This window comes from Pinus tabuliformis, chromosome 5_1 (genome assembly GCF_031772625.1).
Source record: "Pinus tabuliformis cultivar Carrire ecotype Pingquan chromosome 5_1, CPIR1, whole genome shotgun sequence".
In the NCBI taxonomy this organism is placed as follows: Eukaryota; Viridiplantae; Streptophyta; class Pinopsida; order Pinales; family Pinaceae; genus Pinus; species Pinus tabuliformis.
In genome coordinates this window covers 808,628,010-808,643,099 of record NC_142305.1, presented here as the reverse complement: position 1 = coordinate 808,643,099, position 15,090 = coordinate 808,628,010, and the positions used below count along the sequence as shown (strand labels likewise).

The 15,090-nt window shown below is 37.7% G+C and overlaps 1 pseudogene; it reads right to left on the bottom strand.

Annotated features, from left to right (window-relative positions):
* Window positions 1–1,196: 1,196 nt before the first annotated feature.
* On the bottom strand, window positions 1,197–14,745 carry LOC149167389 (uncharacterized; annotated as a pseudogene).
* Window positions 14,746–15,090: the final 345 nt, after the last annotated feature.

Sequence of the window (15,090 nt, the reverse complement as noted above, 5' to 3'; positions counted from 1 at the left end):
TCTTTTCATTAAATTAATTAATTCAAAAAATTGTCATATGGACTAGTATCATTTGAAGTGTGTTATGGCTTCTTGGACTTGTGGTAATGATAAACCGTGGTATTTTCACATGGTATTGTAACAAATGTATATATGTTTAGCTTATATATTATTTCTTTTATAATAATAATAATAATAATAATAAATTCATAGTTTAATTAATTTTTATAACTTTGATTTCATTTTATTACATCGTAAGATGTTTCCCTCTTACAAGTACTCTCTTCCCATGCCACTTGTGCAGCTGTGAGTCATCTATTTTAATGTTAGACTATAGAAATAATTCCTGCCATAGATTGATTAAAAACAAGTATTAATGAGTTACAATTTGGGAACGAATTGCCTCACCCATCCTTTCAAAAGCTTGCAAGCTAGGTTGGTTAGTGCTGAGGGTTATTCTGATTTTCTATGCAAATGGTAATGGAACAAACCTGGATGATTTGTGGAGAGCACATGCATTCCTTCCATGAAGAAGAACAAGAAATGGTCTTCCGATGGGCCCCTAGGGTTTGAACCTATGAATTTTTCCTTCGTAAAATAGATCTAGCCAAAGAAGTTAAATTAGGGAATTTAGGCGAAGTAGAAGAGGAAAATGAAGTGGCTCGAGTGGGCAAGAAGAGGGATTTATACGTAGTAATCAGATAGGTTTTCAACATTCTTTGGTAATCCATCATTATATGCTTCTTGCAGGACAGAGCAGAGCAGACCAAACCAGTGTGAAATTGGTTTGGTAAGTAGCATGGAAAGTGTTAAATTTATAATAGATTCCGTCGGTATTTCCAATTTTTTTCTGTTATAGGGGTTTTCCGATTCTTGGAAAACAATCACTTTTCATTGTGGAAGCTTGACAAGAAGGCCCACGAGAATGAGTTTTTGTTTACCTGCCAGGAATTTTTGATGATAATGGTCTGCCTCTTGACATTCCTTCTCGAAGCTACCGAACCCTCCATTGTCAGGGAATGTAAGGATTAAGTACTTCTATTTTTTTACTTTTTTTTATATCAGCTTCCAACTATGCAGAACTTGTCCTCTCCACAAAATTACATTCTTTCCATGCTTGTGGTAAACTTTTTTTCTCAATGGGATAAATCCCAAGCATAATTTCCATCTGACTAACCAACATGAAAAATAAATATATGCCAAAGGATGTTGACACTCTATAGTATACACATACTTTGGATATACCCTAATGAACTAGGTTGCTTCTTATGCTCACGTTGGTATTCACTTCCTTGTACTAGAGGTAATTGGGTAGGAAACATTTGAATAACATATAAACCTCCCCTTTGGTTTGGTGAACGACCAAGAAAACCCTCTTGTGTAGCATGTGAAGAAGGAAAGCGAGAAGCCATATAGTGCCTCAGATCATGCTTGAGCAATAGATGGAGAATGCACAGGTAGTGATTGCATGTATTTTTGATACATATCAGATGCGACTACAGGTTGATTTAATGAAGACGAAAGTGGCTCTGTGGCATTCCATTGTGCAGGAGATTCTACATTCATAAGAGAGTTTGCTTGCCCATCTTCTACTCTCTTCAAAAATTTCTTAATTCCACAAGAAATCTTTAATTTAGGTTTTTGTGTTTCACTTGATTTCATAGCACTTGCTTCTGAGGCTAGTTTCTTCCTACTGAGATAAGCATGTATAGCATGAGAAAACCCAAAATTATAGGAGAACAATAACCCACACAAAGGCTTCCTTCAATATGTTATTCAATAGTGCATCCATATTAAAACATATATGTTATTTTTCCTTCAAATATCTTCTCTTCAATGGCCTTGAAAGTGTACACATAAAGTTTGTCTTGACCAACATGAATGTTAGTTGGTGGGGTTATGGACAAGATGTTTCTAGGCTTCACAACAATCTTAGGTGTATATCTCTCCTTCTCAGGATCATTTGAAGAGACGTCGTGCTCTTGACTCTTTCTTTTCAACTCCTTAAAGAAAAATTCTCTGGCTTTTTTTTATCTTGTCCATTTTCCATTTTTATTTTTGTATCCAAATACTATATGTCATCTAGGGCATCCAAGTCTTCATTGCACCCCCTATGAATATGAGAATGCCTCTCATGAAATCCAAACAATCTCCAACAATAGAGAATATAGCGGATGGTCCTTGGCTTATGTTTTCTACATTGGTCCACACTTCTGCCTCTATTTTTATCATGTGAAGATTGTCCAATAAATTACGATCATCAGTAAATCCACTAACCAAAAACAAATGATTTTCAAGGGCTATTGTTGCATGGCCTGCCTGAGGTGCTAATCTCTATCTAGTTGTGTTGAGCTCTTTCCACAGAAGTGTATCTACATCAAGGACATAAACATCAAAAAAATAAGAGTTTGATGCATCTTCCCCACCTGTTGTGGCCACCAACAACCCCCCTCCTTATTTAGTATTAGCAATAACACTAAGTAAGTGGGGACCCTTAGTAAAAAATTCAAAAAATTCAATTAAGGCTTATGTATTATACTCCTTAAGAAAACATCGCATCGCGCAAAGAAGATAGGACATTTCCTTATGAGTAAAACGATAAATTGCGAGAGTGCGACATGAATTCCATCGCATCGCATGCATTAAGAAACGCTCATATTCGAAAACCTTAAAAAAATCGCTGATGGCCGATATGCGATATCGCATATCGCAATATCGCATAAAAAACACATAACCATTTAACGAATTGTAGCGATCTGAGATCTTGCGATAACGCGATACTGTGATCGGCGATCTTGCAATCGCGCGATACAGCAATCTGCGATTCTGCGATAAACGTGATCGGGCAACCCTGCGATAACACATCTTTATGAAAATGCGATAACGTGATGATGCGATGCTGCGATATGAATCGCAGAAATTGTCCATCGCAAATTTTCCCCAACTCAACATTCAAGAAAAGTTGTCCATAAACCAAAAATTGGATACGCGCTTTAATGAAAATTAATGAATGTACGTCAAGTGTTAATGAAAGACAGTTTTGTGTTTTTTGAAGAGTTAGTTCACGTCAGGTGGCATGTTTTTGTACATTCGTAGAGCTCAGAGCTTTCTTGTCAATTTTTATTATCATTACTCTCTCCTTATGTGTGAACTGCAGGAACAAAAAATAGAAACAACATGAAGCAATGTGCAGGGAGCGATTAAGGAAAAGGGTAAATCTCCAAAATCTCGAAGCAGAGAAGAGATGCCCTCATGAACGGATACCACATGCAACAAAACCACAAATTCCAGAGCGCTGCTGAGTTATCCATTACAGATCTGTCAGTCAGAGCCATGGTTGAATGAGTAGTTGAACAATGATGATATCAACAGGCAATTTAACGTTCAAGGTTAGAAGCTCACGAAAGCAGCATGTTTACAAAATTTGGAAGGTTATACATGGTGAAGGAAAAGGCGCTAAAGGCGAAAAACGCACCAGAAAGGCCTGGATCAAAGAACGGAGGCAGTTTCCGATGCGCGATTAGCGCCTAGCGGTAATCATGCATCGCTGAAAAAATTGCTCAAAAAGCAAAGTCCCTAACTGCTCAGTCACTCATAAGCCCGAAAAATGCAAGAAGGCAAAGGCAGAGGCAATTTGAGGGTTAACCAAGTGGAATTTGGGTTATTACTGAGCATACACAGTAAATCCACATAGCCAGAGATGATTCTCAAGTATATCTTCTATTTTGCTGAAAAATGGTGCCAGTGCTTGCCATTTCTGTTTGCTTAGCTCAACCAAAAGCGGAAGACAGTTAGCCGAATCTACCCAGGCAAATATTGAATGCTCGCAACATTAAGGAGCAAATGCAGAAATAGTTAGATATTAGATTTAATTTTTAGAAATAATTTTGCTTAGAAAAAGGGCAGTCATTTAAACCGTATCCTGAATCTGTGTAATTAAGTTATTTAGTTAGTAGTATTTAAACCCTTCTCATGCATTTAGAGAAGGGTCCAAAAATTTATCAAAAACTTGTCCTCAGAACATGCACTTTTGCACCCTCATAGGAGGTTTTGGTTAATGAATGGATCAAGATTTGTTGATGTTTGCATTTGATATCTGCTACTGATGTTGCACTTCTGTACTCTTAGTAGATGCTAGAGCAAGGAGAGATAAATCATTGTTGCTTGAAGCTTATCAGTAGGACCAGTCATAAATGGTACTTTTATCTCTTGACCATTTCTGCTTATATGTTAAAGTGATATACAGTTTTTAGTTGTTTATATGTTATTGCATGAATGCTTAAGTTACCATTTGGCACTTTTGTACGGTGGTAGCTATTTATTTATGTTTAATGTATGAATAGCTTACTATGCGATATGTTGTTCACAACTGTTTTGCCTAACTTTTTATGCAAAATAGTTCATCTTAATTGATTTCCTTTCTTATAATCGCTTAATGATCTTTATTACCAGTTGTTATTTGAAATCTCTTTAGATCACATAATAAAAGAGTTACATCCTGGGTTAGCATAGATTAGATGTGTTGTTTTTATTAGATTACAATAGCATAGAATTAGATTAAAGTTTGAATTAGAGTAGCTTAGATAGGAACGGTTAGATCAGCAACATCCAATTCTACACACACACACCCATAGATTGGGAAACTGGTCCCATTATCCCCAGTCGGACCCGCTATACCAAACGGATAAGGAGCTGCCAACCAAGGTCCGGACTAGGCGGGTATCCCCCTTGTTGTCAACCCGATTTTCGGCGCTTCAACATATTTGGCGCTAGAAGGAGGGCCTGAACTATGAATGGCAAGTAAATCCAAATCTGAATACCATTCTCAGAGTAAATTTCCCTCATCATCTCCCCCGACTTCCCCATTACATTTAAATCTAGAGTCAGAAGTCGCTCGAGTATCAACCGCTGCTACACACCCTGATATTTCAGACCAATCTACCATTGAACCTCCTGAAGTCGAATCCCTGATTCACAAACTTCAGCGATTGTCCATCTCCCCTCAGAGGTATGAAAAAATCTCAAGGTAGCGTGACTTCGCAGTACAACCCTGCTCATCCCTTGACTAGGCTAAAGAGTGAAAAGTTTGGCGTTCAGCCAAACGAATTACCTCTTCCCACCAGGAAAAGAGCGAGGAAATCACCGCAAAGAGTCTGACAGTGATACTCTTTCATCCGCATCATCCATCTCAACTACTTCACCGCGAAGTCAACCATCCACACCTCCACTCCAGATCATCGTCCATCCGTCCACTGGAACCCCCACAACCCCTCTTCAATCATCTACGATCATAGTATCCTCATCCTACCAGCCACAGGGATCATCTTCTGCACTTTCCTCTGTTAGCAGTTCAACAATGGCCCAGTCTCCATGGAACAATCCTCGGGTAGTCTTAATGCCTGCACCCTTGAGTCAAATAGCGGCCCATCCTGAGAAATGTCTTCCTAAATTCAATCCCGAGGCAGGCATGCTAGCAGAAGAGCACATAAACAACTTCATGCTTTCCATTAATCTCAATGGAGTTACTAATCAAGATGCTGTTGTTCGGATTTTTCCCTATACACTGCAAGGGACAGCCGGGTCATGGTACTTTTCATTACCCTCCGAATCCATCACAAGTTGGGAAATCTTCCAGGACCAATTCCTAACCAAGTTTGGTGATGATAGATCAACGGCAACGTTAATCAATGACCTATCCAATCTTAAAGACGAAGCTAGAGAGACTATCAAGGATTTCAATTTATGGTTCAACAAAATTTTCAACAAAATTCCTACTACTTCCCAGCCCAGTGAAGAAGTACGATGTGAATGGTATATTACCGCTTTGCCATCGAACATAGCAATCTTCGTGGACAGGGCAAATAAAATAACCTTAGCTGATAACATGAAAGAGGCGATAGCAGTAGAAAAACGAATAATAGCCCTGGAAAAGAGATCCGTGATAGAGGAACATAAGTCCAAAAAAGTCACCTTCAAGGAAGACTCCAAGAAGAAACAAGCAAAAGATTCTTTTGATTTGGAAGGATTGCAGAAAGTTCTAAAGACCATGTCCAATGAGATGGTCGACATAAAAAAGCAAGTAGCAGAAACTTCTTCGAAAAATCCCTACAGAGTTTTTAAAAGAGGTCCTTCAACGGATCCAAAGCCACCCAATGCCATTTCAAATGCTGAATCTGACGAAGAGGAAGAGGAAATTGCCACTGAAGGGCAGACCGATGACGAAGAAGTTGTGAAGTTACAAGGAATGTGGGATTTCATCCTCCCACAAGAAGAATATCAAGAAGTATTTCCAGTTAGCACACAAAGCAAAAATCAGCTTGATCCTCCCCAAACTACCCCTAATCCGAAGAGCGCAAGCTCTGCAACAAAGGATAAAGTCGCAACAAAGGAAACGACAACTAAAGTGACTCAAACTAGCCCAGTCCAAGCAGATGAAACAACTCCATTGAAAACACTCATAGTGTCAGATGAAATGGAGTACAATATTATTGATGACATGAAGAAGACTAGGGCTAATATCACCCTTTACGAACTAAGCAAGTTGAAACATCAATAGAAGATAATGATGAAAGAATTACATGTCGTGCCAGTTGCACCTTTGCCTGTCGCTGTACTTTCTCAAGCTTCCCACAAGATGGGAAGACCTACAACTAACACGATCAATAAGATTGATCCAAATGACATCGCCTTGATTCGAGGAATATCAAGATCTCACACTCCCCCGTTTCTCCTTACTTATGAAATCTTCAATAAAAATGCGCACAATTGTTTGGTAGATTCAGGTGCTTCATCAAATATTTTACCGAAATCTATATGTGCCAAGTTAAATGTTCAACCACAGAAATCCGCAGTGTGCATAGTTCAGCTCAATCGATCTCAAGTCGAAGTGATCGGCGAACTAAATCAAGTAACCATAAGATTGCCATCCAACCCGAAGGTATGTCAGGTTATTGACATTCTAGTTACTGATATCCCAGAATTCTATGGCTTAATTCTTAGCAGGGATTGGTCCGAGAAACTCCATGGATACTTCGCAACTGATTGGTCGCACATGTGGCTGCCTTACAACGGTAAACTGAATCAAATAAAAATTGAACGAGAGCTACACCAGAAGTACATAGTAACGGAGTTAGAGGGAGAAAATGAACCGGTAGCGTATAACAGCAGTATCATTGGAAATTACTCGGTAGATTCTTTCCTCGGCAATTTCAATGCTCATGCGTCACCCTATTCAGAAAATTCTATTTTGTCCCAAGTTGAAAATTTTTCTCGAACTGATAGTTAGAAATGTATTAATTTTTTAGATAAACCTGTAAATAAATCTTTGTTTTGGAAATTATTTTTTGATGGCTCTAGACCTAATGAAGCAGCAGGAGGAGGATGTGTTCTGATTAGTACAGAAGGAGGAAAAATCATCCTCACATGCAGACTCGAATTCGATTGCACAAACAATACAATAGAATACGAGGCTTTTGTTCAAGGCCTGTACAAAGCAATCGGGTTAGATGTCAAGTATCTTCAAGTCTTTGGAGACTCTGAGATTGTGGTTAAACAGGTACGTAACACTATACATTGCTTATCAGGTCACTTAAAACACTATTCATAGCATTTAATATTTCTTCAATCCCTAGAATCCAAAACGCTAGTGCATACGTTCTGGCTAACGTAGCTTCTAAGCTTATTTCCTCCGAAGATTTTAGTCTAGATAGATTCTCAATAGAATTAATCTTTAGACCATCCATTCCTGACAACATCATAAATTGGAGAGTATTCAATGACGATCCTGATATCGTAAATTTCCTCACGTCTGAAGGATCCTACTCCAATCAAATAATTGACGAAGACCAGCACGATTGATAATTGCAACAAAATAGCACTAATAATGATATACCAAAGTTGGTGGTCAAGTTAGAAGACTTATACGATTTGAAAGATCGGTTTAAGAGGTCTACCAATTCAAAAATCTATAGTTCAACCTTGAACTACAAATTAGTAAACCTAGGGACCGATGCTAAACCACAAAACATTAGTCTAGGCCTCAGCCTAGCCCTTGAAGAGAAACTAGCGCATATTCGTCTTTTGAGACAATATAAAAATGTTTTTGCCTGGAATTATGATGAGCTGAAAACATACGACACTTCTATCATCCAGCATACTATTCCTATGATTGATAATGAAAAACCTGTCCAACAAAAGCTGAGAAAGATCCACCCCAATTTAGAAAATCAGATAAAAACTGAGCTCAATAAGTTACTGAAAGCCAGGATAATCTTTCCCGTCAGACATTCCAAATGGGTCTCCAATATGGTACCCGTTAGAAAGAAAAACAGAGATATTAGGATTTGCATTGACTTTCGGAACCTTAACAAATCCTGTCAAAAGGACAATTTTCCTCTTCCACCTATGGAACAGATACTGCAGGCAGTGGCAAGCTCAGAACTAATGTCTTTCTTGGATGGATTTTCAGGATACAATCAAGTGTTGGTACATCCTGATGATCAGTTGAAAACCACATTTAGAACTAAATGGGGCACATACACATATCGGAAGATGCCATTTGGTTTGATTAATGCTGGTGCCACTTTTCAGAGAGCCATGGACATCGCATTCAAAGGTTTAGTCAATAAATCTGTAGTAATTTATTTGGATGATATAACAGTGTACTCCAAGAAGCGAAGCGACCATCTCAAAGACCTGAAACAAATCTTTCAACAGTGTTTAAAGTATAGAATTTTACTTAACCCAAAGAAATCTTTTTTCGCGCTAAGTGAAGGGAAACTTCTAGGATTCATAGTGTCAAAATCTAGTATTCACATTGATCGTGACAGAATCAAAGAAATTTTTGAAATATCCCTACCTCATAACAAAAAAGCCATGCAATCTTTCCTTGGTCAAATCAATTTTGTAAAGAGATTCGTTCCAGATTTTTCGCGAATCGTGTCTCCTTTGCAAACCATGATTAAAAAGAATTCAAATTTTAAATGGGGTCAAGATGAACATGAAGCATTCAACCTGATCAAGCAAGCTATTATTAATGCTCCATCTTTAGCAACCCCGAATTTTTCAGAATCTTTTATTTTATACACATTTGCCTCAGATAAGTCATATGCTGCGATTCTAACTCAAGCGAATCAAGAAAAATCGGAAGCTCCAATTGTGTTTTTTAGCTCAAATTTACAAGGTGCTGAACTCAATTATTCAGACGTGGAGAAACAGGCTTATGCTGTTTTCAAAGCGGTCAAATACTTCAGACCTTTCTTGCTTAAAACCCATACTAAGATCATAGTACCATTTCCAGCGGTAAGGAATCTTCTAGTACAGAAGGATGTGGGTGAAAAAAGGGCCAATTGGGTTACTGCCTTACAGGAATATGACCTTGAGGTAAAACCAGCAAACATTGTAAGAGGTCAAGGCTTCTGCAAAATGCTAGCCGGAGCATCGCAAATTTCTGAAATTCCATCTGAAGAGGTAAAAATATGTGAGGTAAGCCTAAACGATGCAGAATCATTATATGCTGATATCATTTATTATCTTAAGAATGGGTATGCTCCTTCACACCTTGATCATACTGAGAAAAGAGCTCTAAGATTGAAAGCTAAACAATATCAGTTCATAAATGATATTCTTTTCAGAAAAAATTATGATTCTGTTCTTCTTAGGTGTCTTGAGAAAGCTGAAGCTGAAAAAGTTTTGCAGGAACTCCACGATGGGCCAGCAAGCAGACACTATGCTCGAGATGCTACTGCACATAAGATTTTACGTGCAAGATATTACTGGCCCACGCTGTTCAAAGACTCGCACAGTTACGTGAGGAGATTTCAAGTCTACCAGACTACTGCTGGAAGACAGAAGAAGCCGTCCCTACCACTACAGTCGGTAAACATTGAGCAACCATTCAGTCAGTGGGGCTTGGACATAATAGGTGATATCGTTCCTCACTCTTCTAAACAGCATAGGTACATCCTCATGGAAACAGATTATTTTACTAAATGGGTAGAAGCAGTTCCGCTCAAGACAGCTAATTCTGAAAATATTATTGAGTTCATAGATCAATTTATAATCACTAGGTTTGGATTGCCATCCACTTCAATGTTTGATAATGCATCATACTTTTTTGGAAATGCAATGACTGAATTTGCACTTAAAAGAGGATTCAAACTTAAATATTCAGCCAATTACTATCCGCAAGGTAATGGGTTAGCTGAGTCAACAAATAAAAACCTAATCAGGATTATTAAAAGAACAGTTGACCAGAATCAAAAGAATTGGCACAAGGCGCAGATAGGATAACACAAAAAGCTTCAATCGGAACTTCTCCCTTTAATTTAGTTTATGGGAAATAAGTGGTTCTTTCGACTCACTTAGCCATTCCCTCTTTGTCTTTAGTACAATACATTGATGAAGTACCCACTTCCTCCTTACAACTAAGATAAATGGAAATACTTAAATTAAAAGAACAACGAGAACAAGCTAAGAAAACGCATGCTCATCATCAAGCACTAGTAAAATCCTCTTTTGATTCAAACATAATGACCAGAAAAGATTTTCAGATGGGAGATTTAGTTTTAAAGTGGGACAAGGCTCATGAAGAAAAGGGCAAACATACAAAATTTCAAAAGATGTGGCTTGGTCCTTTTCAGATTGTTGAAGTCATAGGTCCATCAACATTTGTGTTACAGGATTTAGCAGGTAAAAGGGATCATTTGCCTGTTAATGGACAAATTCTCAAGAAATATTTTCCATAGAATATTATTCTTCTATTTTTGTATAATAATTTTCCTTTTCATAATAAAACCAGTTGTAAGTGGTTACATTAGGTATTTACGAAAAAGACACCAATTCTCTTTCAGATTTTGAGCTTTTCACTTGTATAAATAGCAAATCTTTTGGAAAATTGATCTTTATTATTAACAGATACAGTTAAAAACTTTAGTAGATATGATACTAGTTTCAACTTCAAAAAATTTGATGAAAGGAACCTTTAGTGAAGAATTGTTTTATATCGGCACAATGAAAGGTATCAATAACAAAATGAAGATTCTCTGTAGAACAGTTGTTTCCAAAAACTCAATTATTGTCGTCCAGAGCTATCTTAAGGAAACAATGACTTCCTACCTGCTAAGGAAAATCGCAGCTTTCAGAGGGATAATCCAAGGATACACTATATCTTGAAGAATAAGAGGTCTCATCACGAGCCGGCTTATCATGATCACAGATATTATAACTTGCTGACTTTGCCAATACTGTCTACCACAACAGGGTAATGACTCAAGATTGTTGCAATCAAAAGACAAAGGGTCTCATCACGAGCCAGCTTGTTCAGCAAAGTTATAAATGAAGTGAATGATTGTGTCATAATTTGGCTACCAAACCAAGACATTGTTCTTTAAGAATAAAAATAAAATCAAAGCAATAAGTCTGAATATGGATTTTTCTTTGAAAATTGTAGGTCACCTTAAGTATGGATACAGGATCATTGCTGGGTAATAGGTAGCCCTGTCGAGGCTATAAACGTCTGCTGGTAGCAGAGGCTCTACCTATGACAAATGAGCATATTTAAAACTGGTTTACAGAGGAGACTTTATTTTATCTTTACAAAACCAAGTAATGGCTGATGTAAATACAAGGACTAGCCTGAGGAAGAAAATAATTAGAATAGAAAGAGGTTCAAACAAAATATCATTGACAGTTTAAGGCATAATGTACTCTATCTTTCCATGACAAAGTTTAATTTTCTGAAAAAATTTCTGTTTTGGAAGTTTGAAAAATTCAATAGAAAAACAGAGATAACTGGTTCTTCCAAGTGAATCGCCAATTGTTGTGGCCACCAACAACCCCCCTCCTCATTTAGTATTAGCAATAACACTAAGTAAGTGGGGACCCTTAGTAAAAAATTCAAAAAATTCAATTAAGGCTTATGTATTATACTCCTTAAGAAAACATCGCATCGCGCCAAGATAGGACATTTCCTTGTGAGTAAAATGATAAATTGCGAGAGTGCGACGCGAATTCCATCGCATCACATGCATTAAGAAACACTCATATTCGAAAAACTTAAAAAAATCGCCAATTGCCGATATGCGATATCGCATATCGCAATATCGCATAAAAAACACATAACCATTTAACGAATTGTAGTGATCTGCGATCTTCTGATAACGCGATACTGCGATCGGCGATCTTGCGATCGCGCTATACAACAATCTGCGATTCTGCAATAAACGTGATTGGGCAACCCTGCGATAACACATCTTGATGAAAATGCGATAACGCGATGATGCGATGCGAATCGCAGTAATTGTCCATCGCAAATTTTCCCTGGCTCAACATTCAAGAAAAGCTGTCCATAAACCAAAAATTGGATACGCGATTTAATGAAAATTAATGAATGTACGCCAAGTGTTAATGAAAGACAATTTTGTTTTTTTTGAAGAGTTAGTTCACGTCAGGTGGCATGTTTTTGTACATTCATAGAGCTCAGAGCTTTCTTGTCAATTTTTATTATCATTACTCTCTCCTTATGTGTGAACTGCAAGAACAAAAAACAGAAACAACATGAAGCAATGTGCAGGGAGCGATTAAGGAAAAGGGTAAAGCTCAAAAAACTCGAAGCAGAGAAGAGATGCCCTCATGAACAGATACCGCATGCAACAAAGCCGCAAATTCCAGAGCGTTGTTGAGATATCCATTACAGATCTGTTAGTCAGAGCCATGGTTGAATGAGTAGTTGAACAATGCTGATACCAACAGGCAATTTAACGTTCAAGGTTAGAAGCTCACGAAAGCAGCATGTTTACAAAATTGGAAGCTTATACATGGTGAAGGAAAAGGCGCTAAAGGCGAAAAATGCACCAGAAAGGCTCGGATCAAAGAACAGAGCCAGTTTCCAATGCACAATTAGCACCTAGCGCTAATCGCACATCGCTAAGAAAATTGCTCAAAAAGCAAAGTCCCTAACTGCTCAGTCACTCATAAGCCCGAAAAACGCAAGAAGGCAAAGGCAGAGGCAATTTGAGGGTTAACCAAGTGGAATTTGGGTTATTACTGAGCATACACAGTAAATCCACATAGCCATAGATGATTCTCAAGTATATCTTCTATTTTGCTGAAAAAATGATGCCAGCGCTTGCCATTTCTGTTTTCTTAGCTCAACCAAAAGCGGAAGACAGTCAGCCGACTCTACCGACGCAAATATTGAATGCTCGCAACATTAAGGAGCAAATGCAGAAATAGTTAGATATTGGATTTATTTTTAGAAATAATTTTGCTTAGAAAAATGGCGGTCATTTAAACCGTATCCTGAATCTGTGTAATTAAGTTATTTAGTTAGTAGTATTTAAACCCTTCTCATGCATTTAGAGAAGGGTCCAGAAATTTATCAAAAACTTGTCCTCAGAACATGCGCTTTTGCACCCTCAGAGGAGGTTTTTGTGAATGAATGGATCAAGATTTGTTGATGTTTGCATTTGATATCTACTATTGATGTTGCACTTTTGTACTCTTAGTAGATGTTAGAGCAAGGAGAGATAAATCATTGTTGCTTGAAGCTTATGAGTAGGACCAGTCATAAATGGTACTTTTATCTCTTGACCATTTCTGCTTATATGTTAAAGTGATATAAAGTTTTTAGTTGTTTATATGTTATTGCATGAACGCTTGAGTTACCATTTGGCACTTTTGTACGGTGGTAGCTATTTATTTATGTTTAATGTATGAATAGCTTATTATGCGATATGCTGTTCACAACTGTTTTGCCTAACTTTTTATGCAAAATAGTTCATCTTAATTGATTTCCTTTCTTATAATCGCTGAATGATCTTTATTCCCAGTTGTTATTTGAAATCTCTTTAGATCGCATAATAAAAGAGTTACATCCCGGGTTAGCATAGATTAGATGTGTTGTTTTTATTAGATTACAATAGCATAGAATTAGATTAAAGTTTGAATTAGAATAGCTTAGATAGGAACTGTTAGATCAGCAACATCCAATTCTACACACACACACCCATAGATTGGGAAATTGGTCCCATTATCCCCAGTCGGACCCGCTATACCAAACGAATAAGGAGCTGCCAACCAAGGTCCAGACCGGGCGGGTATCCCCCTTGTTTTCGACCCGATTTTCGGGGCTTCAAAACCACCCAAGACTATAATTTTGTTCTTACATGGAAAGTGTGGCTATCTCTTCGAGACAATGGTGTACCATTGGTTGTAGCCCTTTTCTGAATTAAGTTAACTGTGTCTAGTATGTAAATGTTGTTGTAATGTCTCTCTTCAGATTCATCTTGAGCTTTTCCACAACCTCCAAATATAAATATGGTGATCAATCAGTGTAGCATTGTGCCCCTCACAAGTTGTCGGTCCTTCACCACTTACATTAGGTTGTACCCATGTATTTGTAGTAGTTTCCAACATATGAAAATCCCATAAAGGGTTCTTCCCATCTGTCCCACCAAATACAAAAAAATTGTTCCCACAGTGGTACAATTGTGGTTGTCCCTCGGAGAGGGTGGGGTTCCTTTCACCATAGCCTTACTGCATTTCTACTTTCCCAAATCAAAGATATGAGCATCATTTTTCTAGACATTTTCCTTTCCATAGCCACCAAAAACATAGAGAAAGTGACCATTCTTGACCAAGTTGCAAGTGTGGCTCCATCTCTTTCCCAAACCCATTATACTACCTTTCCTTCCAAGGGATTGTTTTACCCTCTGGAGTCTATTTCTTCTTCGTCTTCATATTCAACTTCACTCTTTCCCGCTTCATCTTCAAGCCGATAAAAACCACAAAAACCTACTATATGTAAGGAAAAAAATAACCCAAAGCCTTCTCGAGTTGTAGCTCCTCTGCACACCTAGATCAAACCTGAATGTTTACACACTTGGTTTTAAAGCAAGTACATCTATTGGTTATTGGTTAAGAGTCTGAACGAATGAATCGAGGGAAGGGAGACAAGATGTTTGGATTATTATGTATATAAATGAAGAGGAAGATTCTTCAATTATGCCTATGCCAACGGGGTTGACCAACTCCTTGGACAAAAACATATGAAACTCCTCTTCTACCTCTTCTTTGTAAGGCCGTGATTTTTTCTATTATTCTCGAAAATAG